The sequence below is a fragment of the Neophocaena asiaeorientalis genome, unplaced genomic scaffold, assembly GCF_003031525.2.
Source record: "Neophocaena asiaeorientalis asiaeorientalis breed wild unplaced genomic scaffold, Neophocaena_asiaeorientalis_V1.1 scaffold555, whole genome shotgun sequence".
Classification (NCBI taxonomy): domain Eukaryota; kingdom Metazoa; phylum Chordata; class Mammalia; order Artiodactyla; family Phocoenidae; genus Neophocaena; species Neophocaena asiaeorientalis.
In genome coordinates, this window is record NW_020175832.1 from 258,183 (window position 1) to 267,050 (window position 8,868).

General features: G+C 34.5%; 1 pseudogene; it reads right to left on the reverse strand.

The window, feature by feature from the left end:
- Positions 1-4,753: 4,753 nt before the first annotated feature.
- LOC112391549 (isoleucine--tRNA ligase, mitochondrial-like) lies at positions 4,754-7,817 on the reverse strand (annotated as a pseudogene).
- Between the last annotated feature and the right edge of the window lie 1,051 nt (positions 7,818-8,868).

The following is an 8,868-nucleotide window of genomic DNA, read 5'->3' on the forward strand; positions in this document are numbered from 1 at the left end:
CCTGCACAGGTTTTTGTGCTGACATAAGTTTTCAGCTCTAGGTAAATACCAAGTGGTATGATTGCTGGATCGTACAGTAGGGGTATGTTTGTTTTTGTCAGAAACCACCAAACTGCCTTCTTAAGTGGCTATGTGCTCTGTGCCCTTTTATGAGGTTTTCACTTAAGTGTGGCCACAAGAGGAGACAGGGGAAGGGCTCAGGAATAAACAAGGTTTGTGATTCCCACAGGTCTTAGAGACTGGACGTATGGAAGAAAACTAGGGTGGTCAAGAGACATAAGAGAGGAGCAAGGGGAAAGCATTAGGCCAGAGCCTTAACGGGAGTTCTGTAAGAAAGGCAAAGCAAGGCAGGGTGAATAAGTTTAGATTGGATAATTTGAATAATTTGGTGGTCTCTAAGATATAAAGGTGGTCACTAATTGCTGGGTACCTTGTTCAAGGATGATTAAGGCAGAGGAATACTGCCTCCTGGGATGTATAGGCCAACTAGAGGAGGAATGGCTCTGGATTGGTGTGCATATATCAAAGGCATGCTTGCAGCTGGATCTTTTGCTATCTCTAAGAATTAGCTAGTCCCAGCTAGAAAGATTTTTTAAGATATCAAAACATCCTAATAATATGGAAAAATGATTATATATATATATATATAAACTATTTTGATTTCCATCAGCAATGAATGAAAGTTCCTGTTGTTTCACATCCTCACCAGCATTTGTTGTTAGTATTCTGGATGGTAACCAGGCTAACAGGTTTGTAGTGGTATCACATTGTTATTTTAATTTGCATTTCCTTGATGACTTATGTGGAGCTTCTTTTCATATGCTTATTTTCATCTGTATCGCTTCTTTGATGAGATATCTGTTAAGATAGTCACCCATTTTTAAATTGGGTTGTTTCTTTTTTGTTTTGAGATTTAAGAGATTTTTGTATAGTTTGCACAAAAAATCCTTTATCAAATATATCTTTTGAAAATACTTTCTTCCATTCTGTGGCTTGCCTTTTCATTTTCTTGATACTGTCTTTTCTTAGAGGAGTTTTTAATTTTAACGTACAGCTTATAATTTTTTAGTTTGTGGATTGTGCCTTTACTACTATATCTAAAAATTCATCACCAAACACAAGGACATCTAGATTTCCTACTACATTATCTTCGAAGAGTTTTACAGTTTTGTGTTTTACATTTAATCCTATGGTTCATTTTGAGTTACTTTTTTAAATGGTTTAAAGTCTGGGCCTAGATTCATATTTTTGTCTATGGACGTCCAGTTTTTCCAGCAGCATTTGTAGAGAAGACTATTTTTTCTTCATTATATTGCCTTTGCTTCATTGTCAAAGATCAGTTGAGTATATTTACATGGATGAAATACCTGGGCTCTCTACTGTGTTCCACTGATTCATCTGTCTATTCTTTCACCAATGCCACATTGTCTTGATTGCTGTAGCTTTATAGTTAAGTCTTCAAGTCAAGTAGTTTCAGTCTCCAACTTTGCTCTTTTGCAATATTGTGTTGGCTATTCTGGGTGTTTTGCTTCTCCATACAAATTTTACAATCAGTTTGTTGATACTCAAAAAATAACTTACTGTGTTATTGATTAAGATTGCATTGAAGATCTATATAGATCAAGTTGGGAAGAATTGACATTTTGACAATATTGGGTCTCATGATGCATGACCATGGAATATCCCTCCCTCTATTTAGTTTGTTTTGATTCCTTTCATCAGAGTTTGGTAGTTTTCTTCACATACATAGTGTACATATTTTATTAGTTTTATTTCTAAGTATTTTAGTTTGGAAGGGTGCTAATGTAAACAGTATTTTGTTTTTAATTTTAAATTCCCCTTGTTCATTGCTGGTATATAGGAAAGTGATTGACTTTTGTATATTAATCTTGTATCCTGCAACATTTCTATAATCACTTATCAGTTCTTGGAGGTCTTTTTTTTTCTTCTTGATTCTTTCAGATCTTCTATATAGGTGGTTATGTCATCTGTAAACAATGACAGTTTTATTTCTTCCTTCCCAAACTATATAACTCTTATTTCATTTTCTTTTCTTATTTCATTAGCTAGGACTTCTAGTACGATGCTGAAAAACTGTGATGAGTGGGGAAATTCTTGTCTTGTTTCTGATCTTAGTGGGAAAGTTTCAAATTTCTCATCAAGTATGATGATTGTGGTCAGTTTTTTGTACATATTTGTTTATCAAGTTGAGGAAGTTTCCCTCTATTCCCAGCTTGCTGAGAGTTTTTATTTTATGGGTGTTGAATTTTGTCAAATGCTTTTTCCATATCTGTTGATGTGATCAAGTGATTTTTCTTCTTCAACACACTGATGTGGGTTAAAGAATTACATTAATTAATGAATTACATTAATTGATCTTCGAAAGATGGACCAGCTTTGCACAACTGGGATAAATCCCACTTGGTAATGGTGTTAATTGTTTTTATATTGTTGGATTTGATTTACTCATATTTTGTTTAGAGTTCACACATCTATTTTCATAGAGATATTGATCTGTAGTTACCTTATCTTATAATGTCTTTGCCTGGGTTTGGTATTATAGTAATGCTGACCTCATAGAATAAGTTAGGAAGTATTTCCACTGCCTCTATCTTCTAAAAGAGTTTGTAAAGAATTGCTATAATTTCTTCTTTAAATGTTTTGTAGAATTCACCATTGAACACATCTGGATCTGGTGCTTTTTTAAATTAATTATTGATTTGATTTAGTTGACAAATATATTTCTATTCAGATTGTCTATTTCTACTATGTGAGTTTTGGCAGATCATGTCTTTCAAGAAATTGGCCCATTTCATCCAGGCTATTAAATTTGTGAGCACAGAGTTGTTCATAGATTCTTTTTTTTTTTTTTTTTTTTTTTTATTCTTGGACCGGGGCACCAACCTGTGTCTCCTGCATTGGAAGACAGACTCTCAACCACTGCACCACCAGGGAAGCCCTATAGTTTCTTTTATTATCCTTTTAATTCCCCTCTTTCTGCAGTAATGTCCCCACTTTCATTTTTGGTACTAGTATTGGTTTGGCCAAAAGTTCATTCAGTTTTTCTGTAGTATCTGACAGAAACACCCGAATGAACTTTTTGGCCAACCCAATAATTAGTGTCTTCTACTTTTTTCCCCTTAGATCAGACAAAATACATTGAGTGCCAAAATGCTGCAGCAATATGGGTTCATCACTCAGCTGGTTTGGCATCTGTATGCATTGTCCCCACCCCGACCCTCAGACCAGTTTTTGATTATGTTATTTTTCCTTTTATTGAAATCAGCAAATCTGAATTTGCTACTGTGGGGAAAGCAGGAAGAAGAGAAAAAAAATGAAGGTTTTTAACCTTCAGAGAGTTCAGAGGTTCAGTCTGAACAAGCACAAAAAATTTTCAGTGTGCTTTTGAATTCCTTGAATTTGCAGAACTGTTCAGAACTGCTAACCTAGGGATTTTGATTTAATTAATCTTGGGTAGGGTCTGAACATCTGCATGTTTCAAAATCTTCATAGATGTGTTATGAATCATTGCTCTAAATATTTAATGAATATAAGCAAGTACTTGTATAAAATATGTGTGTGATCACCTATCTAGAAGATATTTGAAACGTAGACTATTTAAGATTAATATACTTAGAGTAAGTACAGGGGGATGATATTTACATAATCAATTTTGTGGTTGCTCCAATATTTACTATTTATGTCTTTAATTAATCACACCAAAACACTATCTTTAACATTTCTTGTAATAAAGTTCTTTGGGAGATTAATTTTGTCTACTTTTTTTCATTTGAATTGTCTATATGTCTTTCTATTTTTGAATTATACTTTTGCTGGATACACAATTCTTGGTTCACTGGATTTGTTTTTTATTCTTTTTTTCTTTTTTCTTCCAGCACTTCATAGATACTCTTCTACTTTTTCTGATTTACATTATTTTTGACCATATGCCCACAATTACTCTTATTTTCTTCCACTCTATATTATTTCCCCTTTTTTCTTTTTTAAAGATTTCCTTTATCTTGTTTTCAGTAGTCTGATGATGATGTGGCTTGTTGTGGTTTTCTTTGTGTTTATCCTACTGAAATTTGTTCAGCTTTTTGATTCATAGTTTTGTCAAATTTGAAAAATTTCTGCCATATTTTTCCCATTATTTTTCTGTCTTCCTCTTTTGTGGAAAACCATACTGCATGTGCATTGGAGAATTAATATTTTTTGTGAACACTTTTTTCCTGCTTTAATTTGGATATTTTCTATTATGGTATCTCCAAGCTTGCTGATCTTTTTTCCTACCATATTTCCCTGCTACTAAGATCATCTGTTTATTTGTTTTAAGTTTTCCAGAGTGTCTTCATTTTCAGACACTATAGAACTTTAAATACTGTGTCAAAAAGATTTATAAAATATAAAATATTCTCAGCTCAGCCACATTTGAATGTAAGATAGTCAATATCTATGTCTGAATAAGTCCATGATATGGATATATGATATAATACACCTACATATATATTTTTTCACATGTATATATGCAGAGTATTCTATCTCTATTTATAGTAGATACTTCTTTTATAATTGAGATTTGATATCCATCCTCCACTATTTACTCTTTCACTCGTTATCTAAATCTTCAATTTCTTTCCATTGTAAACAGTCCATTAAACCCCTAGTCAGTACTGTCAGGATGTTCTTGCTCAGAGAACTGTTAATAACAAAGTGAAGTACTACTTTCAACCTCTCACTTCTGAACACAAGGTCAGAGTTTATCTGATGATGCAGCTGTATACTTCCAACAAGGAGGGTAGTTTTCTTTGGTAGGTGGCATGACAACCACTTTATATGATAGTTCTTCAGAAATTTCACCACCTTCTAAACTAATTAGGATTGTGCCTTTAAGCTCAATTACATCTGCATTTATTGCTCAAGGTTGTTGAGTGAGTAAAGTTGTGTGAGAAGTCATCACTAATTCCTTCAACTGAGGGGTACAAGAAGTCTCCTCAGTTCATTGCAACTCTACTACCTCAAAAAGCAGACCAAGTTCTATCACAGTGATAGCTTTGTACTCTGCTGCATTTTTGCCAGAGATGCTTCCAATAAATGAATCTCTCATTGCACATGCACTCTTTACTGCTTCCACCTATCTTGCTTCTTCCAGTTCCTTGTTGTACTATTCTATTCAGTAGGAAAAACACTCTTGAGTTCTTTAACATGAGGTATATGCTAGAATATGTCTTCAGCCATGAGAAAGAGTGAAAGCAAAAACAATATTACATCCAAAATTTTAGTTGATGCAGTCTGACAAGTTGATTTGATTTGACTTCATGTGAGTTGATTTGAGATCATTTTCATTTTCACAATAAAGCCTAACTTTGATTACACTGAAATAAAAGAGTTCATAAAATGCTTGTAATAGGCAAATGACTTTTCCAAGATCATATGTTTATATGACTCAATAATCTTGTTTGCAAAATCCTACACTTAAGTGTAGCATACTGGTCTATGACACACATATCCTTAGCAGGACTGAAACCAGTTCTGTACTGAAACCAGCCACCCCCTCCCCGGCAAAAAAAGCACATGGTATTCCTAAACTTGCTAACATCTCTGGCAGCATTAATAACAGATGAACCAACTGTCACTTTAATGATGACACAAGACTCAGCTACCACCAAAGAAGGATATTAATACCGTAGGGAGGCTCCCTGCTTTTATCTTGTGTTCCACTGATACAACATTATGATTAATGATATTCTCAAAGTTTTAAACATCTATTATCCCTTTCTCCAAGGTTAATTCCTGACAACCACTATCTTACTAAGTGCTTTTTTCCTTGCTGTCACACATGTTAATCAAAAAAGACTGAAACCAACCACCAAGCTGGACTTTTCCTCTCAAGTACAAATTGGGTCTTTAGTCAGTACCTGGAAGAACATGAAGCCATGAAAATCTATTAAACCAGATGTTTAAAATATCCTGGCCTAGCACATATTCCAAGGTATCAGGACCACCAATCTGAGATTTGACTTCTTTTGGAAGCAGTTGCTCAGGGGAGGGAGTCTGTTAGATATCACTGCTGTGTTGTTTCACTTGTTCAGTAATATGCTCAATGGTTTGGATGTTGATCAATAATTCATCTTGTGTATTATGACAAAACATAGGAATTTGAGCACCTCAATCTCTTTGCCTTGATATATACTACTATAGTTGTGTGTCCATGATTTTGACCATGGCATTCACTCTTGATCTAGGAGGAAGTTCCCCCTTTTTAAAAGGGGGGACTTGGTTGTGGTCGTAAAATTCATGTGGTCTTAATATATTACAAACCACTGCTTGCAGACATGAGTAACCATTGGTTTCTGAGTCCTCCAGTCATAAGGATAGCTAAATATCAAATTATCCTCTTTCAACAAATGCTTTACTGCCTGAAGCACATTTATTACCACAGCAGTTTCTTCTGTAAGTACAGTCTTTGAAGTTTAGTATCTGAAACATCTGTGAAAATTTCATCCTCATCTAGTGAAAATATCATTAACAGGTTGTGTTGAAAATCTACACTGTAATCTTCCTTATCATGAATTAAGATTGTGTGAACCAATCCTGTTCATTTTGTTATGGTCATATAATTTGAAGATAAAAGAGGAGAGCTTTATCAGGAAATATAGGATGGGTACAAATACCATTTTTCAAAGTTATACTTGAAAATATTGAAATAACTTCAATTATTGTTTCCAAAGTAGAAGCAACAGGTGTTACTTTATCTGCAGGAAATATATAGATATTTCCAGAACTGGAACATTTCTCAATAGTGTACTTGGATTTGGGCACATAGCAAACAATGCAACTGGCTGGAAAAGTCCAAGACTGTGTGGTTCAGACTAAAAAAGCTAACAGAAGATAAACTATGTATAAGGGATGTCAACTTAGAAAGTTTCAAGTGAGAGAATTTTAAATGTATAGAACAACTGATGCACTCAGGATTTTATTCAAGTTCTGATGAAGCAGAATCTAAGCAGTCCTTGACCAGGGAAACCAAAACACAGGTTTTGTAAAATCAATAAACCAAGCTGTTATCAAACACTTATTAGAAAATTCTCAATTGTTTGGCTTCATATTTTCTATCAAATGTAGAGTAGCAATTATTGCAATCTGCCATTACTATTCAAAGACTAAATGTCGATTTCTGTTTCTCATTGGCTGCTTTACCAAATGAACTTTCTAATTTCATGGATGAAAGATTCTGAACTTTTTCACCAAGTTCTGGTAATACTTTTATTTCAATGAGTAACCCATTACAATATCATCCTGACACAAAACGTACTTTGGAAACTGTCATCATAAGGTATAAGCCAGTCATGTCTTTCAAAATCTTATTTAAAGCATGTCCTACATGAAGGTCACCATTTGCATAAGGAGATCCGTCATGAAGACAAAATTCTATCGTTTCTTTCTCTTTGCCGTGAAGTTATGAAAATCTACATTTCTAGAAGTTTCTTCACTTACATTTTCAGCCAATAAAATCTGCTAGATCTCCATGTCTGTGTTGGGCTGCTGGTGGCCCAGCAACTTCAAGGCAAAAGGGGATCTACAACAGCAGCTCTATGTTGTCCTATTTGCCTCTATTCAGGTTAGCCTGCTGGCCACTGCCTCCGGTGACTAACCATGGCAGACACCTTATCTTGGTTCCTCACCTTCCCAGGTGACAGGAAAGGTAGGGTGGCCCCACAGATTCCCTGCGTTCCTGGCTCCCAAGGGCCCAGCTCAAAAGGCACAACGGGACACTCAGGCCTCCACTCCAGCAGCTGATGCTCAGCTCCTGCCATATGGGCCCCAGAGAAACTCTGTGGCACCCACCGGGAATGCATGTGCACAGAGCACAGAAAGAGCCTGTGGTGACGTTTTCGTTTCAGATATTTTATTTTTTCTCACTAAGTCTTTTATACTTTCTTTTTATGACTTTATTTTAAATATTTTGTTTAGATTTCCTTCAGAGTTTTGAATATATTTCTAATAGCCGTTTGAAATTCATGTCTGTTAATTCCATTGTCTCCTCTTTTAAGGTGTTTCTACCAAAGGGCTGGTGGCTTGGTTATGGATGGAAGTGGAAATGAATGTCTGTGCTTTTAATTTTTAGTTTTAGTTATTAAACTTTTCATGCCATTCTCTATTTCTGTCATTTAAAAACGTTTGTCTTGCCATTGTTTTTCCTTGTATTTCTAATCCATCTATATATTTTAAACATTTTATACAGTGTAGATAATTATTTACTAGTTTTGATCTTTTTATTTTTGCTATCTTTGCTCACATTGACTTGTTTCTCACATTTTTTTTTCATAATGAACTCACTACCAAAAACGATAGGTCAAGTTGGGCTAAATTCATCCAATATGTATCAACCTGATGTCAGTACAGTACAACCTGATATTAATACAGTATCAACCTGATAGCTCCAAAATGAGTCTTCGTAATTTATTAATTCAAACTCACATTTACAGTTTAAAAATCAAATAATTCATTAGCTTGTTTAATATTAGGGTAAGCAATATTGTTTCTCAGAGTTAGAAGGAAGTTTTAAGAAATCTTATTGTGAGGAAGAATCGGTCAAATGCAAACCACAGCACAATTAAGGAGTAGACAGTTTGTCTTTATATATTCTTTTTTCTTTTCTCTCCCCTTGTCCACCTCTGTTTCCCACCATTACCTAGTAATCTCATTTCTACAACATGCTTTTAGTGGACTGTCATTCCAAAGAGTGATATAATATGACTTTTATCCATAATAAGTGTGTAGTGGTTTGCAATTTAAAATGTGCCTACTTATACATTTTGTCTTTTTAGAATTCTCATCACAACTGAAATAAATATTATTAGCTCC